The following is a 21580-nucleotide window of genomic DNA, read 5'->3' as shown; positions in this document are numbered from 1 at the left end:
CTGCAAACTATGTAGCTAGTCCTGGCTATTATTGACATATATTTACTGAGTCTGTTGGCTGGCAGTGGCTATAGAAGGGGAGACCTGTCCAGTAGTTTAAGATGTGGGACATTAGAGGGCCTTGGGAGCCTCAAAGGAGGGATTTAAATACAGTGATGTGGGGCCATGCCAGGTTGCCAGCAATTAGAGACTAAGAGGGCAGTGAGATCCCCACACATACTCTCACTGGGGCCAGGCACAGTGGCTCATGCCTGTAATCCCAGCACTTTGGGAGGCCGAGATGAGCAGATCACCTGAGGTCAGGAGTTTGAGACAAGCCTGACCAACTTGGTGGAACCCCATCTCTACTAAAAATACAAAATTAGCCAGGCATGGTGGCACATGCCTGTAATCCCAGCTACTTGCGAGGCTGAGGCAGGAGAATGGCGTAAACCCGGGAGGCGGAGCTTGCAGTGAGCTGAGATCCGGCCACTGCACTCCAGCCCGGGCGACAGAGCGAGACTCTGTCTCAAAAAAAAAAAAAAAAAAAATCCTCTCACTGGGCACTGGGGGTAGATGGGGGTGCCCTCCCTGCAGACAGCCAGGACAATGGGCAGCCTCTGGAATGCAGCATGCCTCGCTATTTCAACCATTCTCCCACCAAGGGCAAAGATGTGCAGTGTACCTGAGGCAGACACTCACCCATCTGCCCTGTGGGTCCAATCCTCTGTGCACCCAGGACACAAGCCATGCACAAGCTCGGGAATACACGTGTGTCCACAGAGGCCTACATCTTCAGGTATGGAGGGACACATGGTAAACCAGTGCTGCCCCATAGCCCCTAGGTGCCCAGGTCCAGCTGGGTCTTGCCTCTCAGGTTGGAGCTGGTATGGGGGTAGCACAGAGGAAGGGTGCTCACTATACTTGTGGTGGCCTGAGGGGTTGGTCCAGCTCCAGGAGATAGAAAATATCTGCTCCTTCTCTTAAATGTTAAATCCCAGGGTAGTATGTCTAGAAATATGGGGTGTTTGGGGCAGTGACTTGAACCCTCAGGAGACATGGAGCCTTCCGGCGGTTCTCTGGAGCTGGGGGTAGACACTATGATGAGGCTATGATGAGGCATGACCTCCCAGAGCTGTGCAGAGACCACCTCAGGAGGCACATCTGGTACCTGCTGTCTGTCTCCCCTACTGGACTGTGGGCTCCTGGAGGGCAAGGCCCACCCACAGTGAGAATGACCAGATGTGCATAGACCCGGCCTCCAGGACCACTCTACTGTCTCCTCCCATGCCCCAGGTCCTGCCTCGCCTTCCCCAGACTTGCCACCATGGCCTGGCCCTCTTGTATTCCCAGGCCTTCCAGGAGTGGCCCAGAGGAAGAGTCTGAGGGTGGCCCAGCCCGGCAGGTGGAGTCCAGCCTGGATGAGGCCCCTTTCCATCCACCTCCGGCCACCTGTCCTGAGTACTCACTCCTTCCAGACAGCTGGAGAGCAGCCCCAGAGCCTCTGGTTCAGGGGACTGGGAGAAGGAAGGCGGCTCTAAGGGAGCTGAGCCAAGGCTGGCGGGGAGGCCCCTGGAGCGGGTGGGAACACTGAGTGTGCACAGATGGGGGTGGGGTGCAGGAAGGCACTTGGGAGAAGTGGGAATTGGGGGTGGGGTCAAAGAGTGGAATGTGGAGCTCGTTCTCCTGGGGGCACAGCTGTTTATTCTGATCTCCCTCTTCAGCTGCTGCATGTTCCTTATCTTGGGGCTCAATCCAGACTCCACCTCCTCCTCTGTTGCTGAGCTGCCGAGGCAGACTCTATGGGAGACTTCCTGCTCTGGCCGCCTTAGTTCCCCGCTACAGCCTGCTAAAAGGGACAAGGGGGAAAAGCAGGCCTCAAAAAGAAATGTGTGCTCCACTTCAGACCCGTTCTGTGGGTTCAAGGGGGCTTGAAGCTGAGTCATGTGCCCCCTCACCTGACTTCACCCACCCCTAACTGCCGTGACAACAGGGGCCAGTCACCCCAGAGTCACCTGGATACTTCACAACTTTACTGGTGGCGCAGGACTTGCAGGGCTGGCAGATAGTGCAGGCTTATTGGGAACATGGGGCAGAGGCTGCTGTGACCTCACAGGGTACTGCTCTGGGCCTTCACACTGTACTCCTTCCTGCCAACTTTGCACTTGGCACCTGCACTGTCCCCAGTGAGATGCTATGAAAGTAAGAAGACTGATTTTCCAAATACTTATGGAAACACAACTCATGACATGTTTTTGATTTTTCATGAACAGTTCAAAAAGTGAAAACAGCACTAGAGAAACAAAACTCCTTTAGTTCTGCTCCCCCAACAAATAACCACTGTTAACACTGTGGTATATTTCCTTCAAGTCTGTGTGTGTGTGTCTAAAATATATAGTTGTAAATATATGTACAATTTTGCATCCTGATTTTTCCCTTAACGTTACCATATAATTTTCATGTTACCACATATATTTTGCAACTGACTCTTTTTTTTTTTTTTTTGAGACAGAGTGCAACAGCGCAATATCAGCTCACTGCAACCTCCGCCTCCTGGGTTCAAGCGATTCTCCTGCCCCAGCCTCCTGAGCAGCTGGGATTATAGGCATGCATCACACCTGTCTAATTTTTTGTATTTTTAGTAGAGATGGGGTTTCACCATGTTGGTCAGGCTGGTCTCAAACTCCTGACTTCAGGTGATCCACCTACCTTGGCCTCCCAAAGTTCTGGGATTACAGGCGTGAGCCACTGCACCTGTCCAACTCTTTTTTAAGAGACGAGGTCTTGCCCTGTCACACAGGCTGGAATGCACTGGTGCCATCACAGCTCACTGTCACCTCAAACTCCTGGACTCAAGCGATTCTTCTGCCTCAGCCTCCTGGGTAGCTAGGACTACAGACACATGCCACCAAACCTACTACTCTTTTTTATTTCTTGTACAGATGGGGTCTTGCTATATTGTCCAGGCTGGTCTTGAACTCCTGGTCTGAAGCAATTGTCCTGCCTTGGCCTCCCAAACTTCTGGGGGTTACACACGTGAGCCACCACACCCGGCTGACAAGGTTTTTTCTGCATTTAGAATAATTTAATTAGGACAGAGACTGGAAAGTGGAATTACCAAGGCAGAGGCCTGGCATCTTTTGGAGGCATTTGCTTTCAATACCTATGGCCAATGGGTTTCCGAATTTAGCACGTGAGAAGGCCACGAGCCGGGCATGGGCACGCCCGCCTAGACTGCCATGTTAAGTATACCACTCATGGTAAGGTATCTTTTTATGTGCCCACATCCTGTTACCTTTGGTAGACTTTACTCTTCTTTGGCTGCTGGTTGTCCAGCCCCCTCCCTAACAGCACAGCCACTTCCCTCTGGGAGTTCCGTTTCCTCTACTGTAAATCCAGGAGCCAGGCTGCCTCACCTGCACCACAGAAACCTACCCATTTCCACCATGCGCAAACTGGCAGAGGTAACAGCCAGCTGCCCTCATCTCCCTATAGTTATCTCTTTCGAGCCCCTGGCACTTTGTCCATTTCCAAGCCTGGTTCTGCAGCCTTCCTAGTGAGTCTATGAGTTTCTGACCTTCTTCTAATACATTCCCTTTGCCTTATATTAGTCAGTCCACTTCTGTTGCTAATAGAACTTTGAGAGTGATGCCTCCCCAATTTAGTGCTTTTTAAATGGCAAGTCTTTTTTTTTTTTTTTTTTTTTTTTAAGACGGAGTTTCACTCTTGTCGCCTAGGCTGAAGTGCAATGGCACAATCTTGGCTCACCACAACCTCTGCCTCCTGGGTTCAAGCGATTCTCCTGCCTCAACCTCCCAAGTAGCTGGGACTATAGGCGTGCGCCACCACGCCCGGCTTTTTGTAGTTTTAGTAGAGACGGGGTTTCACCATCTTGTCCAGGCTGGTCTCGAACTCATGACCTCATGATCCACCTGCCTCGGCCTCCCAAAGTGCTGGATTACAGGTGATGGCAGTCATTTTACTGTTTCATGAAGTCATGACCAGCACGTTTTAAAAATGAAACGGCAAAACAGAATTTTAAAACGTCAGAAGTATATCAACTGTGGCCAGAGTAAGTATTGTTTAGTGAGTCTTGTTTTATAATATATTGGCCAGGTGTGGTGGCTCACACCTGTAATCCCAGCACTTTGGGAGGCTGAGGCGAGCGGATCACCTGAGGTCAGGAGTTCAAGACCAGCCTGGCCAACATGGTGAAACCCCGACTCTACTAAAAATATAAAACTTAGCCGGGTGTGGTAGTAGGTGCCTGTAATCCCGGCTACTTGGGAAACTGAGACAGTAGAATCGCTTGAACCCAGGAGGCGGAGGTTGCAGTGAGCTGAGATCATACCATTGCATTCCAGCCTGGGTGACAGAGTGAGACTCCATCTCAAAAAAAAAAAAAAAATATATATATATATATATATATACACACACACACACACACACACACACACACACAGATGTGTGTTTGTATGCATGTGTATAAAATGGGCTAAAATTAAAACATTTCAGCTGGGTGCGGTGGCTAATACCTGTAATCCCAGCACTTTGGGAGGCTGAGGTGGGTGGATCACCTGAGATCAGGAGGTTGAGACCAGCCTGACCAACATGGAGAAACCCTGTCTCTACTAAAAATACAAAATAATTATCTGGGCATGGTGGCACATACTGTAATCCCAGCTACTTGGGAGACTGAGGCAAGAGAATCACTTGAACCCAGGAGGTGGAGGTTGCGGGGTGAGCCGAGATCACACCATTGCACTCCAGTCTGGGCAACAAGAGCGAAACTCCATCTCAAAAAAACCAAAAATTTAAAATATTTCTACGCTGGGTATGGTGATTCATGCCTATAATCCCAGCACTTTGGGAGACGAAAGTTAGAGGATCACTTGAGGTCAGGATTTTGAGACTAGCCTGGGCAACATAGCAGAGACACTGTTGCTACCAAAAAAATTTTTTTAATTATCCAAGTATGGTGGCATGCACCTGTAGTCTTGGTTACTAGGGAGGCTAAGGTGGAAGGATCATTTGAGCCCAAGGCTGTGGTAAGCTATGATTGCACCACTGCACCCCAGCCTGGACTATAGAGCAAGACCCTGTCTTCTTTTTTTTTTTGAGATGCATCCTCGCTCTTGTTGCCCAAGCTGGAGTACAGTGGTGCGATTTCAGCTCACTGCAACCTCTGCCTCCTGGGTTCAAGCAATTCTCCTCCCTCAGCCTCCCTAGTAGCTGGAATTACAGATGCCCGCCTTGTAATTCCTGACCTCAGGTGATCCACCTGCCTTGGCCTCCCAAAGTGCTGGGATTACAGGCATGAGCCACTGTGCCCAGCCGACCCTGTCTCTCTCTTTTTTTTTTTTTTTTGAGATGGAGTCTTGCTCTGTCGCCAGGCTGGAGTGCAGTGGTGTGATCTCGACTCACTGCAACCTCCGCCTCACGGGTTCAAGCGATTCCCCTGCCTCAGCCTCCCAAGTAGCTGGGGCTACAGGCTGGTGCCACCACGCCCAGCTATTTATGTGTGTATTTTAGTAGAGATGGGGTTTCACCTAGTGATCCGGCCACCTCGTCCTCCCAAAGTGTTGGGATTACCAGCATGAGCCACTGCGCCTGGCCGACTCTGTCTCTTAAACAAATTTTTTTTTCTAGTTTTGAAAAACATTGCCCTAACTGAACTTAAGTTACTTGAGAACAAAGAACAGAGCAATCCTTCCTAGATGGTTTTTATATTTCTCCTCAAATCTTTAGTACCTAGAAAAATATACCTCCTTGCCAAGAGTGCTATATTTCAAGGTCCACCCATTATTTCCCCCCATTCATAGCCTGACACCTTTCCCTATTCTTCAGTTAATGATACTTAATGGTAATGGCCATCTTTTCCTCCTGGTTTTAAAACTTGTTAATGCAACCAATATTCTGCCAGTCATCCAGGCTGGAAGTTCAAGGGTAGTCCCTGATTCCTCTCATTCATGCACTTCCTGGAGCACAGGGCCTATTAGGAGAGAAGGAATGCAAGCAGCAAACTACAGCACAGGGCAACCTACTCCATTGCGGAAGCATGCATGGTGCCTCAAGGGGGAAGGGCAGAGGACTCTTCAGATCTTCCTACCAAATAATTACTAATTTCCATTGCTTCTACTTTCAAAATAGTTTCCCAGATCACCCCCTTGTTTCCATTTCTACTGGCGTCACCCTAGTTTCTTTTCTTTTCTTTTTTTTTTTTGAGCCAGAGTCTCAGTCTGTCTCCCAGGCTGGAGTGCAGTGGCGTGATCTCGGCTCACCGCAACCTCCACCTCCCGGGTTCAAGCAATTCTCCTGCCTCAGCCTCCCAAGTAGCTGGGATTACAGACACCTGTCACCACGCCTGGCTAATTTTTGTATTTTTAGTACAGATGGGGTTTCACCATGTTAGCCAGGCTGGTCTTGAACTCCTGACTTTGTGACCCACCCACCTCGACCTCCCAAAGTGCTGAGATTACAGGCGTGAGCCATCGGGCCTGGCCTAAAATTTATTATTTATTTATTTATTTATTTTTGAGACAGTCTTGCTCTGTCACCCAGGTTGGAGTGCAGTGGCCCAATGTTGGCTCTTTGCAACCTCTGCCTCCCGGGTTCAGGCGATTCTCCTGCCTCCGCCTCCCAAGTAGTTGGGATTATAGGCGTGTGCCACCACGCCCAGCTAATTCTTGTATTCTAGTAGAGTTGTGGTTTCACCATGTTGGCCAGGCTAGTCTTGAACTCCTGACCTCAAGTGATCCATCTGCCTCGGCCTCCCAAAGTGCTAGGATTACAGGTGTGAGCCACCATGCCTCGCCTAAAAATTATTTTTATATATATATTTTTTTTTAATTTTTTTTTTGACACAGGGTCTCCCTCTGTCACCCAGGCTGGAGTGCAGTGGCACAATAACTGCTCACTGCAGCCTCCACCTCCCAGGCTCAAGCAATCATCCCACCTCAGCCTCCTCCTGATCTACAGGCGCACACCACCAAGCCCGGCTAAGTTTTGGGTCTTTTGAAGAGACAAAATTTTGCCATGTTGTCCAGGCTGGTCTCCAACTCCTGGGCTCAAGTTATCTGCCCGCCTTGGCCTCCCAAAGTGCTGGGAGTACAGGCATGAGCCACTGTGCCTGGCCGGTCCTCTCTTTTCTAATGAGATACCTGCCTGAGGCCAGATTTTCTTCATATATATTAATGAAAACATACTGCAACAGATTGAATCAGAAACTGATATGATAATCCAGCTGCCTTCTATTAAGTCAGGCATTAACGAGATTTCCAAAAACGTAAACAAGGCTATACTTCTCATTATTTTTGTTTTGGAAAATAGTTTTCATTTTTAAAAAAATACAATGCTTATGGGTTTTTTTGTTTTGTTTTGTTTTGAGAGGGAGTCTTGTTCTGTGGCCCAGGCTGGAATGCAGTGGCGCGATCTCGGCTCACTGCAAGCTCCGCCTCCTGGGTTCACGCCATTCTCCTGCCTCAGCCTCCTGAGTAGCTGGGACTACAGGCACCCGCCAACACACTCGGCTAATTTTTTTGTAATTTTTAGTAGAGACGGGGTTTCACTGTGTTAGCCAGGATGGTCTCGATATCCTGACCTCGTGATCTGCCTGCCTCAGCCTCCCCAAAGTTCTGGGATTAAAGGAGTGAGCCACCTCACCCGGCCATTGTGTTTTCTTTTTTTTAGATGGAGCCTCACTCTGCCCCCAGGCTGGAGTGCAGTGGCATGATTTTGCCTCACTGCAACCTCTGACTCCCTAGTTAAAGCGATTCTCCTGCCTCAGCCTCCCAAGTAGCTGGGACTACAGGCACGCACCACCACACCCAGCTAATTTTTGTATTTTTAGTAGAGACGGGTTTCACCATGTTGGCCAGGATGGTCTCGATCTCCTAACCTCGTGATCCGCCTGCCTCGGCCTCCCAAAGTGCTGGGATTACAGGTGTGAGCCACCGTGCCCGGCCAAAAAAATACAATGCTTATGTTAACATGCAATGAGTTTCTTATTGTTACTTTAAATAAATTAATATTTAAAATTTCTCATATCAATTTTTTATTAGAAACAAAATATCAACAGGTATAGGGAGGGAGAAGTCAAAAGCTTATATTATTTATTCCAGGGAATGCCATGTCGGGTGCACCTATTAATAGGTATAGCCTAAAAAACAAAAGTCTTGGCCAGGCGTGGTGGCTCACACCTGTAATCCCAGCACTTTGGGAGGCTGAGGCAGGCGGATCATGAGGTCAGGCGTTCGAGACCAGCCTGACCAACATGGTGAAACCCCGTCTCTAATAAAAATACAAAAATTAGCCAGGTGTGGTGGCATGCACCTGTAATCGCAGCACTTTGGGAGGCCGAGGCGGGCAGATCGTGAGGTCAGAAGTTCAAGACCAGCCTGACCAAAATGGTGAAACCCTGTCTCTAATAAAAATACAAAATTAGCCGGGCATGGCCACATGTGCCTGTAATCCCAGCTACTCAGGAGACTGAGGCACGAGAATCGCTTGAACCCAGGAGGCAGAGGTTGCAGTGAGCCAGGATCGCACTATTGCACTCCACCCTGGGAAACAGAGTGAGACTGCATCTCAAAGAAAAAAAAAAAAGTTCTTTGGGATCCTCAAAAATTTTTCAGAATGTAAAGTGGTCCTGAGATCAGAAAGCTTAAAAATTGCTGCAGTAGACCTAATATGTTAGTCTCTAAAATGCCCAATTCCAAGCCTGGTTATCCAGTTCTTAGTATTCTTTACTCTTATTCATATTTTTACCTCTCAGTTCCATTGTGTTCCTGGATTTTTTTAACTATATAAGGGCAGGGTGCAGTGGCTCACATCTGTAATCCCAGCACTTTGGGTGGCCGAGATGTGCAGATCGCTTGAGCCCAGGAGTTCAAGACCAGCCTGTGCAACATGGCAAAACCCTGTCTCCACCAAAAATACAAAAAATTAGCTGGGCATGGTGGCTTGTGCCTGTAGTCCCAGATACTTGGAAGGCTGAGGTAGCAGAACTGCTTGAGCCCAGGACGCAGGAGCTGCAGTGAGTTGAGATTGTGCCACTACACTCTAGCCTAGGTGACAGAGTGAGACCCTATCTCAACTTTAAAAAAAAAAAAAATGCAAGAAGTGGTCATATCAAAAGTAATTATTGTTCTATAAATAATAGTGATTATAGAAATAACCACTAGTTGTTTTAGAAATAAGAAATAATCAGTAATACTATAGAAAAAGAATAAGAAATGTCTAATAATTGACATAGAAATAACATAAAAAATTATAATATGGCCTTCAGTAAAAAACTCAGAACATTCAGAAGAGTAAAAAAATCCAAAAGCAACCACCATTTAAAACTGCTCTGGAATAATTTCTCATCTAATCCATTCCTCTTTTATCTCCTCAAATGGCACCTTTGAGAATAAATCCTGGTAAACCCATGCAAAAGCTACCACTCCTTTCTCCAGATTCCCACAGCACTGTAGTTGAAACCTTTCTTGAGGCCCAGCTAGACCATAAAAGTATGCATACTGAATTCCTAAATGCGCATATTTAACAGTCATAAATTCAATTATATCTACTAGAAGAGACACCAACCAACCACAGAAACCTATGTACTATTTATATGATGTGATCCCTTCACCCAGGCTCAACATAATGCTTAACCAAAGACCAGATCCTGTGTTCCAACAAACACTGGCCATGCTGGGGAATCTTTTTTTTTTTTTTTTTTTTTTTTTTGAGACGGAGTCTCGCTGTGTCGCCCAGGCTGGAGTGCAGTGGCCGGATCTCAGCTCACTGCAAGCTCTGCCTCCCGGGTTTTTACGCCATTCTCCTGCCTCAGCCTCCCGAGTAGCCGGGACTACAGGCGCCCGCCACCTCGCCCGGCTAGTTTTTTGTATTTTTTAGTAGAGACGGGGTTTCACCGTGTTAGCCAGGATGGTCTCGAACTCCTGACCTCGTGATCCGCCCGTCTCGGCCTCCCAAAGTGCTGGGATTACAGGCTTGAGCCACCGCGCCCGGCCCCATATGCTGGGGAATCTTAAGAGATGGAAGAGAATGTAAAAATCATGTATCCTGTGTTTTATGAGCAGTCTCTTTAAAATAGAGACTTTAACAGTAACTTTGATGTGTGTCCTGTTTTTACCCTGACTTTGAACCCAACACTGCGTCCAATGTGGCTCCACTCCATGAAGAATGGAAAGTGTATGGTTCCAAGGCCTCTGAGACTCACAGATGTTGGATGAATATACCAGGTGACTGAGCCCAGGAGTCCTCAACCCATGTAGTCCTGTCCTCTGGACAGGGTATGTGGCATCCCCTCTGGGCCAGAGCTGCCACCCATTGCTGGGTGAAGGCCTCGGGTGTCACTTGAAGGCCATGGTGAGAGATCCTGCACTAGGACCCAGCTGAACCACCCCTTCCAGACTTACGCTCTCAGCTGCTGTCCTAATCCCACACTCCTCCCAAAGCCTGAGTCTCATACAAGAGCAAGGAAAGGAAAATGAGCGTTGGAAGGGGAGCTGGAGGAAAAGCTTGTTTGCACCATTGCACAGTTGGGGTGGCTGTGGTTGGGCTGATTCAACCAGAGCTCCCCAGATAGGTTAGGGCCCAGCCCCACCTAGCAGAGCTCACATTCACCACCACCCACTCCTGTTTCCGGGCCGTGTGTGATACCTGACCTTCCTGCTGCGGCAGGGCTGGGGCACCCTTGCTCCTTACCTTCCACCTTCTCGGCTTAGTGGACATCCTAAAGCACTGGCCAGAAGGCACTGGGGGATCCAGGATGCTCTGGGCTTGCCCGGGAGGGATTCGTGTCAACACCATCACACCTCCATGCATCCCTGCATGTCATGCACACAGGCAGTCAGGGGCCTACCGGTCTGCTCTACTAGTCCTGAGACTGTACACGACAATGTCTCAACAGGGAACCCAGTGTAATCTCACACTTGCCCTGGTAGGTGGATACACAGGTGCACACACATGTGTGCAATATACACAGTATGCATGAAAAGTCTGAGCGGGGCACAGTGGCTCACGCCTGTAATCCCAGCACTTTGGGAGGCCGAGGCGGGTGGATCACCTGAGGTCAGGAGTTTGAGACCAGCCTGGACAACATGATGAAACCCTGTCTCTACTAAAAATACAAAAATTAGCTGGGCGTGGTGGCAGGAGCCTGTAATCCCAGCTACTCGGGAGGCTGAGGCAGGAAAATCACTTGAACCTGGGAGGTGGAGGTTGCAGTGAGCTGAGATCACACCATTGCACTCCAGCCTGGGCAACAGAGCTAGACTCCGTCTCAAAAAAACAAAAACAAAAACAAAAAAAAGAAAAGTCTGACTGAGGTCAGAGTTATTTCAGCCACCAGGCTCTCAATATGACCAGCTGTATGACTTTGGACTAGATACTTAACCTCTATGCCTCAGGGGCTTTATCTGCAAAATAAAAAACCTTGGCCAGGCGCAGTGGCTCATGCCTGTAATTCCAGCACTTTGGGAGCTGAGGTGGGTGGATCACGAGGTCAGGAGTTCAAGACCAGCCTGGCCAACATGGTGAAACCCCGTCTCTACTGAAAATACAAAAATTAGCTGGGTGTGGTGGTGGGTACCTGTAATCCGAGCTACTCAGGAGGCTGATGGAGAGAATTGCTTGACCCCAGGAGGCAGAGGTTGCAGTGAGCTGAGATCGTGCCACTGCACTCCAGCCTGGGTGACAGAGCAAGACTCTATCTCAAAAAACAAAAAACAAAAAACCCTCATAGGATATGTTTGTGAGAAACAGCTGAGAAATGGATTAATAAATATCCATACTTATTATAAACTGACTTACGTATAAATGGCATACAGGATATGGCAGCACTTATAGCAGCCCCTGGCACATGGAAGTGTCGTGTAAAGATGTGCTATTATCATCACCAACATCTTGAGTGCCATGTGTCTGGGAACACATGAGGATTCAGAGCAAAGCCACACAACAGATTCCCACAAGAAGCACCACAAATGACTCCTAGAACCTGTGTCAGAGGAAAGGCAGGGAAGAAACGGGGGAGGTAAAACTTTCTGAGGACCACCCAGGAGGAACCCAGCTCAAGTCCAGTGACTGTAAACAAAGTTTTAAGAACCCAAGAGGCTGGGCCCAAGCCGGAAAAGGCTGTACCCTTGGAGATCAAGGGATGTGAGAGAAAAACTCAGCCGGGTCCTAGAGGTAGAAATCAAGTCAATTTGAAGAAAATACGGAGTTCCCCCTAGGACCAGCAGGTACCAGCTGACTGGAAAGAAGGAACAGAAGGCCTGGAGAAACTAGAATGTTCTATGCCCTGGCCTACGCTCAGTCACCCAGTACATCTGAGGGCTTGTAACCCCAAGATCCTTTCTCACTGAGATGAAAATAGATGCCACATTTGAAGAGTCTCCAAGTTTGTGGTTCTACAGCAGACACTGCTTACAGAAAAGACAATGGAACTGGAAAGGAAAAGGCGGCTTTGCATCGTAGGGCCTGCTGCCGGGAGGAAACAGCACTCCTCCCTCTATAATCCAAAGATGGCTTTGTGATAGCCACTTGCCAGAGTAGAATAAACCTCCCCTGGGCCTTATTCCCAGTGGATTCCACAGCACCCAGCATGACAGAGCTTAACAAACCAGAGTTTAAGACTTTGCGAATAATAAACAGATGTCTTCCCAGGGACAAGCAGACTGGGGGCCCTCTGCACCTCATGGTCCTGCCCCTGGCTGGTCCTCCCTCCTCCAGCTGGAGCCCAAGTTGGAGCTCAAGGTCTGCATCTGTCTGAGGCCCCTGCTCCAGTTTCCTTTCCCAGAACTCAGGGACCTCAGGGGAGGGGGCAGGGAGGAACAAGAGGGAAGAGAACAGAGAACAAGAGGGAGGGTGAGTTGGAGCAGAAAAAGCTGGGGCCAGAACTGGGAGTTTCTGGGACAGCCCCAGCTTCAAATATTCTGTCCAACTGTCTGACCACAGGCCATAACTTGTGGACAATTTTTATTTTAGAAAAGAGGGTAACATGAAGCCATAGGTGGGATGGTGAGGAAAGAAACCAGGGCTGTCTCTTGGGATCTAGATGGCCCCATGTCCACCCTGAGGACCTCCACCTGGGAGACGATGATGCCCGTGATATGCTGATAATGACAGCAGCTATCACTCAAAGGACATATGGCCTGCCCACCACTCAGCAGAGCTTTGTGTGCACTGCCTCATAATCTTATGGAAATGTAGGCTTGGAAGTGTTTTTGTTTTTTTTTTTTTTTGAGATGGAGTTCTGCTCTTGTTACCCAGGCTGGAGTGCAATGGTGCGATCTCGGCTCACTGCAATCTCTGCCTCCTGGGTTCAAGCGATTCTCCTGCCTCAGCCTCCTGCGTAGCTGGAGTTACAGGCATGCACCACCATGCCCGGCTAATTTTGTATTTTTAGTAGAGACGGGGTTTCTCCATGTTGGTCAGGCTGGTCTTGAACTCCTGACTTCAGCTGATCCACCTGCCTCAGCCTCCCAAAGTGCTGGAATTACAGGAATGAGCCACTGCGACTGGCCGGAAGTCTTAATCCTGCAGTCTCTGTGCCTCCCCTGTGCCTCAGTTTCCTTATGCGTAAAAAGCAGAATAATAATGCCTCCCTCATGGTCTGCTGGGAGGATCAAAAAGATACTTGACATACAGTAGGTATTCAACTAATACTGGTTATTATTAATTCTCACAATTACCCAGAGAGGTGGGGCTTATATTTATGCCCATTTTACAGACAAAGAAAATTTCACATAGCCAGAAAGGAGCTGAGCTAGGACTTGAAGTGGGGTGGTTTGTCTATGAAGAACAGGCGCTCTCGACCACTCCATGACAGATGGCACAGATTAGTGGTTACATGCACAAACGTTACAGCCAAGTGGCTGAGTCAGACTTCCAGCTCAGTCACAGATGGGCTGTGTGTACGGAAGCAAGCTGCTAGACCTCTCAGTACCTTGGTTTGCTCACCTGCAAAATGGGTGTCTCTGGCCAGGCACAGTGGCCCATGCCTGTAATTTCAGCACTTTGGGAGGCCGAGGCAGGAGGATTGATTGGGCCCCGGAGCGCAAGACCAGCCTGGGCAAAAGGGCGAAATCCCATCTCTGCAAAAAATTAGCTGAGCATGCCGGGCGCGGTGGCTCACACCTGTAATCCCAGCACTTTGGGAGGCCGAGGCAGGCAGATCACGAGGTCGGGAATTCGAGACCATCCTGGCCAACATGGTGAAACCCCATAAAAGATCCAAAAAATTAGCTGGGCGTGGTGGCGGGTGCCTGTAATCCTAGCTACTTGGGAGGCTGAAGCAGGAGAATCACTTGAATCTGGGAGGCAGATTGCAGTGGACCAAGATCGTATCAATGCACTCCAGCCTGGGCAACAGAGTGAGATTCCGTTTCAAAAAAATAATTAAAAATTAGCTGAGCATGGTGGCGCCACGCCTGTGGTCCCAACTACCCGGGAGGCTGAGATGGGGGGATCATCTCTGCCTGGGAAGTCAAGGCTGCAGTGAGCCGAGATCACGCCACTGCACTCTAGCCTGGGCGACAGAGTAAGACCCTGTCTCAAAAAAATCAGGGTGTCTTTGCTCATTCTGGGCTCTGTCTCTGTGTCCCTGGAGGCCCAGTGGCTCTGTGCCTCTGTAAAGGTCTGAGGGGGCAGCAAGCAGATCCTGGGCCAAGGATGGAGGTACCAGCAACCCTCTCCTTCCAGAGATAACCCCTCAGCCCTCACCTCAGGAACGGCTGTCCTGGGGAATTTCATCCAGGATGGGAGAACTGGTCAGGCCACTGAGTGCAAATAGTTTCAGAGAGGTGGGGCTCTTGAGGCCCCTTCCGGGAGATGACACAGGTATGTCCTTTGAAGAGCATAAATGGCCATGCCACATTAGTTACCCTGCTGGTTCACAGGGCCGTTGGCCTTGCCCTCTGCTCTGGACACATCGGGCCCCCTCTCTCAAAGAGAAAGGACAGTCAGGAAGGGGAAAGAGAAGATGTGGAAGGAATCCCTGACCTGGGGACGGGTATATGCCCCAGAGGCGGAGGCCTGCACATTCTGGCTGGAGCCTGGACAAGACAGAAGAGCACCTTTTATGGGGGCTGTGCTGGGTCAAAAGCAGTTCTCTGGGCCCCAGTGTGTAAATAGCTGGTGATGGGATGGGAGCAGAGGCCCCTTGAAACCAGTCAGTGCCTGGAGAACCCGGCAACGCTCTTCACCCAATCCAGCCACACCGGGGCGACACACTGGGCAACAGCCCCACCTGGTGGACGATCAGGGACTACAATGGGCCAGGGAGTACGGGAGAGCAAAGAATGACAAGAAGAGGAAAGCAGGGGAAAAATCATAGCAAGGGGTTTACAGGCAAAGGGGCTTTGAGGTCGTCTTGCTGGCAGAGGCCCCTCTTACAGCATGCGCTCTAAGCCCCATGTGTTAGAAAGTTCTATGTTTTTTGAAAATCTGCCTCCACCAGTCCTGCTAACCCCCTACTTCAAGGCTTGCTAGGGCAACCTTTTAAATATTTGCATACAGCTACAGTATCCCTCCTAAATCTTCCCCTTTGGTGCAGGCTTCCAGAGTTTGACCTGACCTCTCACCTCCTGCATCTTTTTTTTTTTTTTTTTTTTTTTTTTACTTGGCTATCCTTTCTTTCTTTTCTTTCTTTCTTTTTTTTTTTTTTTTGAGACGGATTCTCACTCTGTCACCCAGGCTGGAGCACAATGGTGTGATGTTGGCTTACTGCAACCTCTGCCTCCCGGGTTCAAGCGATTCTTGTGCCTCAGCCTCCTGAGTAGTTGTGATTACAGGCGCATGCCACCAGGCCCAGTTTTTTTTTGTTGTTGTTGTTTTGTATTTTTAGTAGAGATGGGGGTTTCACCATGTTGGTCAGGCTGGCCTCGAACTCCTGACCTCGTGATCCGCCCGCCTTGGCCTCCCAAAGTGCTGGGATTACAGGCATGAGCCACCGTCCCCAGTGGTTATCCCTTCTTAAATACATTAACTTCCAAGGAATCACTTCCAATTCTATCCCTCTCCCATACCAGCAGCAGCATTTTAAAAATCCCTTTATATTTCAGCCTCCCTGTCTCAGTGTTTGATATACTAGGAAAGTCAATGCTCAGATTGAGAGTTAATTCATGAGTAAAAAGCCTAGACTTTGAAATCAGATAGAACCTTGTTCAAGTCCAGGCTCTGCCACTTACTAGCTAAATCACTTTGAGCAAGTTTGCCTTTCTGAGCCTCAGTTTCCTATCCGCAAATTGGAGATAGAGGTGTTTACTACCTAGAGTTGTGGTGAATAAATATTAAATAAGACAGTACAGGTAAAACACCTAAGGACAGCTCCTGCAACACCATTCAGCTCCTAAGGGGCAATTACAGCCACATTCCTCTGAGTTTAAAGGTTGTAGGGAATGCTCTGGGGAAGAGAAAAGTGAAGGGGCCAAAGAAGGAGAAGAGACTTTCTGGAATTAGCCTTTCTCAACCAGCAGATGGGTAACTTGTTCCAATCCCATTTCTAGCAGTGTCTGTTGCCACCCCTAGGAAGGGGCAGGCCTTGACAGCTCTTTGAAACTTGAGGATTTAAAATTTAAATGTCTTTGAGGGCAAGATAAACACACCTACTGCTCAGCAGGGAAAGGGAAACTTGGCAGGGGCCCCAGAACTTTCCCCACCCCCAGCCCTCCCTAAACTTCCTCTTGTGGTTTTTCAAGAGTACAACCTGTTCTCCACAGCCAAGCCAGTGTCTGGGGCAGGGGGCCAGGGCGTGCCAAGGGCTCCGCTGCACCCCACCCTACCAGCGAGCGAGGGAGGAAGGTGCATGCGTGGGAGAAGAGCAGCATGGAGGTTTATCATTCTTAAGGTTCACATCCTGCTTACCCGTTTTCTCAGTGCAGCCACCCTCTACCCAGTTCCCACCCTTGACTCCCAGCATCAATACCCCTGTCCCCAACACACACTCCTTTCTCAAAGACAGATGCACGAAGTGTAGGCAGAAAGGGACCACCTCAAGGCCTCCCCAGACCTGTGGGGAAGGTCCTTGTAAGAAATTTAAAAGCGTTTCAGAAAGAAGGTGGAAAAGGGGCTGGAATCCATGGACACTGTCCTGTGCCCTTGCTTGCATCACCAGCATTATCCCAGCCTGTCTGGAGGGACTGGGTAGGATACACGGATGCAGCTTTGGAAGCAGGAGCTGTGGGAAAGAGAGGTGTGAGCATCTTAAGCTTGCACCCACTCCTTAGCCATCTTCCTTACTCAGCTACCAAGCTGGAATGCACATCTAGAATGTGAGCATCTCTGCTATTCTTAATTCCCAACAAAAGAGGTGTCTTGGTTTCCCACGTCCCCAGATTCTGGCACATCACGTCCAAGTTGAGAAGTTCTTTCTTGAATATAATCTTAGTTCATTCCTCTTGGTTTATTCACATTCCCCCTTTTCCTTTGAGTGAGGCTTACACAGGGGAAAACATTCATACATTTGTGTGCACGCACGCACACACGTGCACGCACGCACACACACACACACACACACAGCCATCAGGAAAGGATACCAGTTCTGTGCAGTTCCCACAACCCTATTCCAGGCCTGCTGGGCTCACTGTAAACAGTACCAGCCCCACGGCTCAGGTAACAGATGGCTGTATCATCCAAGATACAGGACCACAGACTCCCTTTAGGAAACTCCTAAGTTCCTGGCTCAAGTGCACATTTTATGTGGTCAGTGAAGGAGGCAGGCTAGCCTAATGGTTAAGAATAAAGCCTCCCAGCTGGGCGTGGTAGCTCATGCCTGTAATCCCAGCACTTTGGGAGGCCGAGGCGGGTGGATCACGAGGTCAGGAGATCGAGACCATCCTGGCTAACACGGTGAAACCCCGTCTCTACTAAAAATACAAAAAATTAGCCGGGCATGGTGGTGGGCGCCTGTAGTCCCAGCTACTCAGGAGGCTGAGGCAGGAGAATGGCGTGAACCCAGGAGGCAGAGCTTGCAGTGAGCCGAGATCGCACCACTGCACTCCAGCCTGGGCGACAGAGCGAGACTCCGTCTCAAAAAATAAATAAATAAATAAATAAAGCCTCTCAAATCAAGTGACCTGGGTTTAAATCCCAGCTCTGCCATTTGTTTCTTGTGTCTGAAGGAAGATTACTTATCTCCAGTGCCTGCGTTTCCTCGTCTATAAAATGGAGAGAATCCTAATGCCTACCTCATAGGACTGTATTAGGAGGTTTAAATGAGATATGATCTCTAAGTCACTTAGAAGAGTACCTGACAGTGTTATGTAACTGTTAGCTAGTATTCTGAGCCCTTGAGGGAAGAGGGAAGGGGAAGTCGTAAGGAGAAGATACTTGGGACCATGGAGGTCATGATCTCAATGACTGGCATAGACTAGGACTCTGCTAGAATTATCAGAGAAGCTTTCAGTGTTAAGTTCCAGGCAGAAGAAACTGTGATTTGATTACCATGACATCCCCAACAGCTATGGGAATAGCCTGTGCAGATGGAGTATGGCCACAGCAAATGGGTGCTGAATGAATTAATAAATTGGTGTGTCAGTCATTTCCCAAAGGAGCCCCGGAATTGAACGGCCAGAAGAATCTGTGAGGAAGCAAAGGGAGATCCACTTCTCCATCCATGTCTGGTCCCAAAGAGAAATGAGGTGGTAGGCAGAGGGCAAGGACTCGTCAGAGGAAACGGTCTCAGAGTCCAGGGATGGGGAGGGGGTGCCCAGGATTGTGTGGACTGTCACATCACCCCCAGGTGGACCCTGCCAGCTGCACCCAGCTGGGAATTCCTGGGTTCTTGGGACCCAGCCCAGAAAATTGCCTTTTCTGGGACTCATCCTGTTCATCCCCTTGATGCTTAGACAGTGGATTAAAGGGAGCGGGAATTGTTTCTGGGTTGCCCCTATATTCCAGTGTCCAACACCACAGCTGGGATTCAATCCAGCTCTGTGGAATAAGTGCCCCCAAAGACTTCTATGCTTTTCATCCTTCTGAATCGAACTCAAATGTCCTTTTCTCTCTAAAGCCTTCCCAGTCACCCCAGCCAGTGCACTTGACATCTATGTCTGTTCTGTGATCCATATTAGCTGTGGATAAATAACATCATTGCACCCTCAGCATTCCATATAATGCCAGGCACATAGGGGGTGTTCAACCAATGCAAATGAATAACTTAATGCTCCCTTAATAACAGCAACCAATGTATTCAGTTATTCCTCTTGTTGACACTTCAAGAGACACAGAGGAGGCTAAGATCATCACCTATGTACCAATCAGACACCACTGAGGGGTTCCTCCCTCCAGTTTCACCCCGGTGCACTGGTCAGAGCACCCACAGACTCCCCATCCACACTGGTCTGCCCTCCTAGAGGCCTTCCACCCCATCTTTGAGGCACGAGAAGAGCAACAGCTCGGTAAAGCCACGGGGCTTCCAGATCAGCTGGAGGGGGTTGTGCCGATGTGTGTACATACAGACGGCTCAGGGCCTTTGGGGGTTTCTCTGCCCTTCAACTCCGTGCAGAACATCTCCCTCAGTGGGAAAGTTAGCCAAGCTTTGGGTGCCAACTGGGAAGTGATGATGCAGCGACCCCGTTGACCCACTCAGCGCCGATCCCCAACGCATGGTCTGACATGCCTGAGCTGACATCCCATCTACCCCGGTTTCTCCAGCCCCCAAGCCTACCTCCTCGGCAGGTGAGCTCCCCGGAGCACCAACTGGGGTCGCCGGCGCTCTCTCCCGCCGCCTCTGGTGCCTGCCTTTGGGGAGTTGGGGTGGTCGCAACCACCAGCCACGAGGAGGGGATTGCACCTCTCCCCGGCGTCCGAACAGAGCCAGTCTCCACCCCTGCAGGGGCGAAGTGTTTACAAAGTCCGCGCCGCGCCGCCGATCCCGAGCTGGGCAGGAAGTGGGGAAGAGGGGGCGGAGGAGACAAAGGGGCTGGTGCTCTGCTCAGCCAAGTTTCAGTCCCCGGCCCGACCCCTCCACCCCCTGCACATCCTCGGCGAGACCAGGAGGCTCATCCGGCGCCGCAAACCCCCGCCCGCAGCCCCCGCCCCACACGGCATAGGTGAGGGGGCGGGGCGCCACAGAGGCTCAGTGTGGGCGACCGGCCGGGGAGGCACGGGTTCCCAGACCGCTGCCTCCCGGCGTTCGCAACTCCTCCACGTGCTATCCAGGAAGTAAACAAAATCATGAGGAGCGATTTCTTTTTCTTTTTCTTGAGACGGAGTCTCCCTCTGTCGCCCAGGCTGGAGTGCAGTGGCGCGATCTCGGCTCACTGCAGCCTCCGCCTCCCGGATTCAAGCGATTCTCCTGCCTCAGCCTCCGGAGTAGCTGGGACTACAGGCGCCCGCCAGCACGCCCGGCTAATTTTTTGTACTTTTAGTAGAGACAGGGTTTCACCATGTTGGTCAGGCTGGTCTCGAACTCCTGACCTCAGGTGATCCACCCGCCTCGGCTTCCCAAAGTGCTGGGATTACAGGCGTGAGCCACCGCCCCCGGCCAATTTCTTGACTCTTACTACACGTCAGGCACTATGACAGACCCTTTCTGTGTATCATCCCATCTTACCCCCAGTTTTACAGAAGAGGAAACTGAGACACACTGAGGATTAGGTCAAGTGCCCAAAGTACCACAGCTGGCTAGTGTTAGGATTCAAACCCAGAGTCTGCGTCCTGCCAGGCAAATGGGGACGATTACGGTGCAGCCAGAGGGGCTGACAGGCCAGGTAGAAAACAACTGGCAGCCGCGGGCACCCCACGCCCTGGGAGTGAGGCGGCAAGGGACAAGTCTCCCGCCCCACCCAGACTTGCCTCGCAAATACTTGCGGGTTGAGGGCGCGAAGGCAGCAGGATGCAGCGACAGACTTGGAGTAGGTAGTCCAGGCTCTACTCCAAGTGGGCCATTGACAGGCTGGGCGGCCCTCAGCACAAAATCACGAAGCTGGATGCTCCAGTGTTTCCCAACATTACCTGCTCAGGAGAATCATCTGGGGAGCTCCTTAATGAGAAAGATTCCCAAGTCCCTCTTCCACAGAGTGAAGTCACTGGGATTGGGCTGGGCCCAGCCAGGTGTTGCTAATAATCAGACGAGTTTGGAAAACCCTGCAAGTGTAGTTGACCTCCTGGGTCCTTCCAGGAGTGTGCTCTTTACAAGAACCGATTTTCATATTAAAATAGGTTTCTTTTAACTCAGTGAAACCCAGCCCGTTTTCCCGGTCCACAACCAAGCCACTGAAGGCCCCAGAACACTTCACTTTCAAAAGGTCACGTGAGGCGGGTGCGGTAGCTCAAGCCTGTAATCCCAGCACGTTGGGAGGCCGAGGCCGCGGATTGCTTGAGCCCAGGAGTTCGAGACCAGCCTGGCCAACATGGCGAAATTCGGTCTCTACTAAAAATACAAAAACTAGCAGGGCGTGGTGGTGCCCGCCTGTAATCCCAGCTACTCCGGAGGCTGAGGCGGCAGGATCGCTTGAGCCCGGGAGGTGGCGATCGCGCCATTGCACTCTAGCCTGGGAGACAGAGAAGACTCTGTTATCTTAAAAAAAAAAAAAAAAAAAGTCACGTGAGCCGGGGTCACCGCAGGCGTCCCCCAACCGACTGGGCTTCGGAA

General features: G+C 50.1%; 1 protein-coding gene across 1 annotated transcript in view; it reads right to left on the bottom strand.

Annotated features, from left to right (window-relative positions):
* LOC105489611 (cyclin D3) overlaps window positions 1-20039 on the bottom strand; it is a 127282-nt gene extending 107243 nt beyond the window's left edge. Inside the window, exon 1 of the mRNA XM_011754548.2 lies at window positions 19652-20039. The gene's annotated coding sequence lies outside the window, so the exon portion shown is untranslated. The remainder of the gene's footprint in view (window positions 1-19651) is intronic.
* Between the last annotated feature and the right edge of the window lie 1541 nt (window positions 20040-21580).

This window comes from Macaca nemestrina, chromosome 5, assembly GCF_043159975.1.
Source record: "Macaca nemestrina isolate mMacNem1 chromosome 5, mMacNem.hap1, whole genome shotgun sequence".
NCBI lineage: Eukaryota > Metazoa > Chordata > Mammalia > Primates > Cercopithecidae > Macaca > Macaca nemestrina.
Note: the sequence above shows the minus strand (reverse complement) of the source record. Positions and strands in the feature narration are given on the sequence as shown.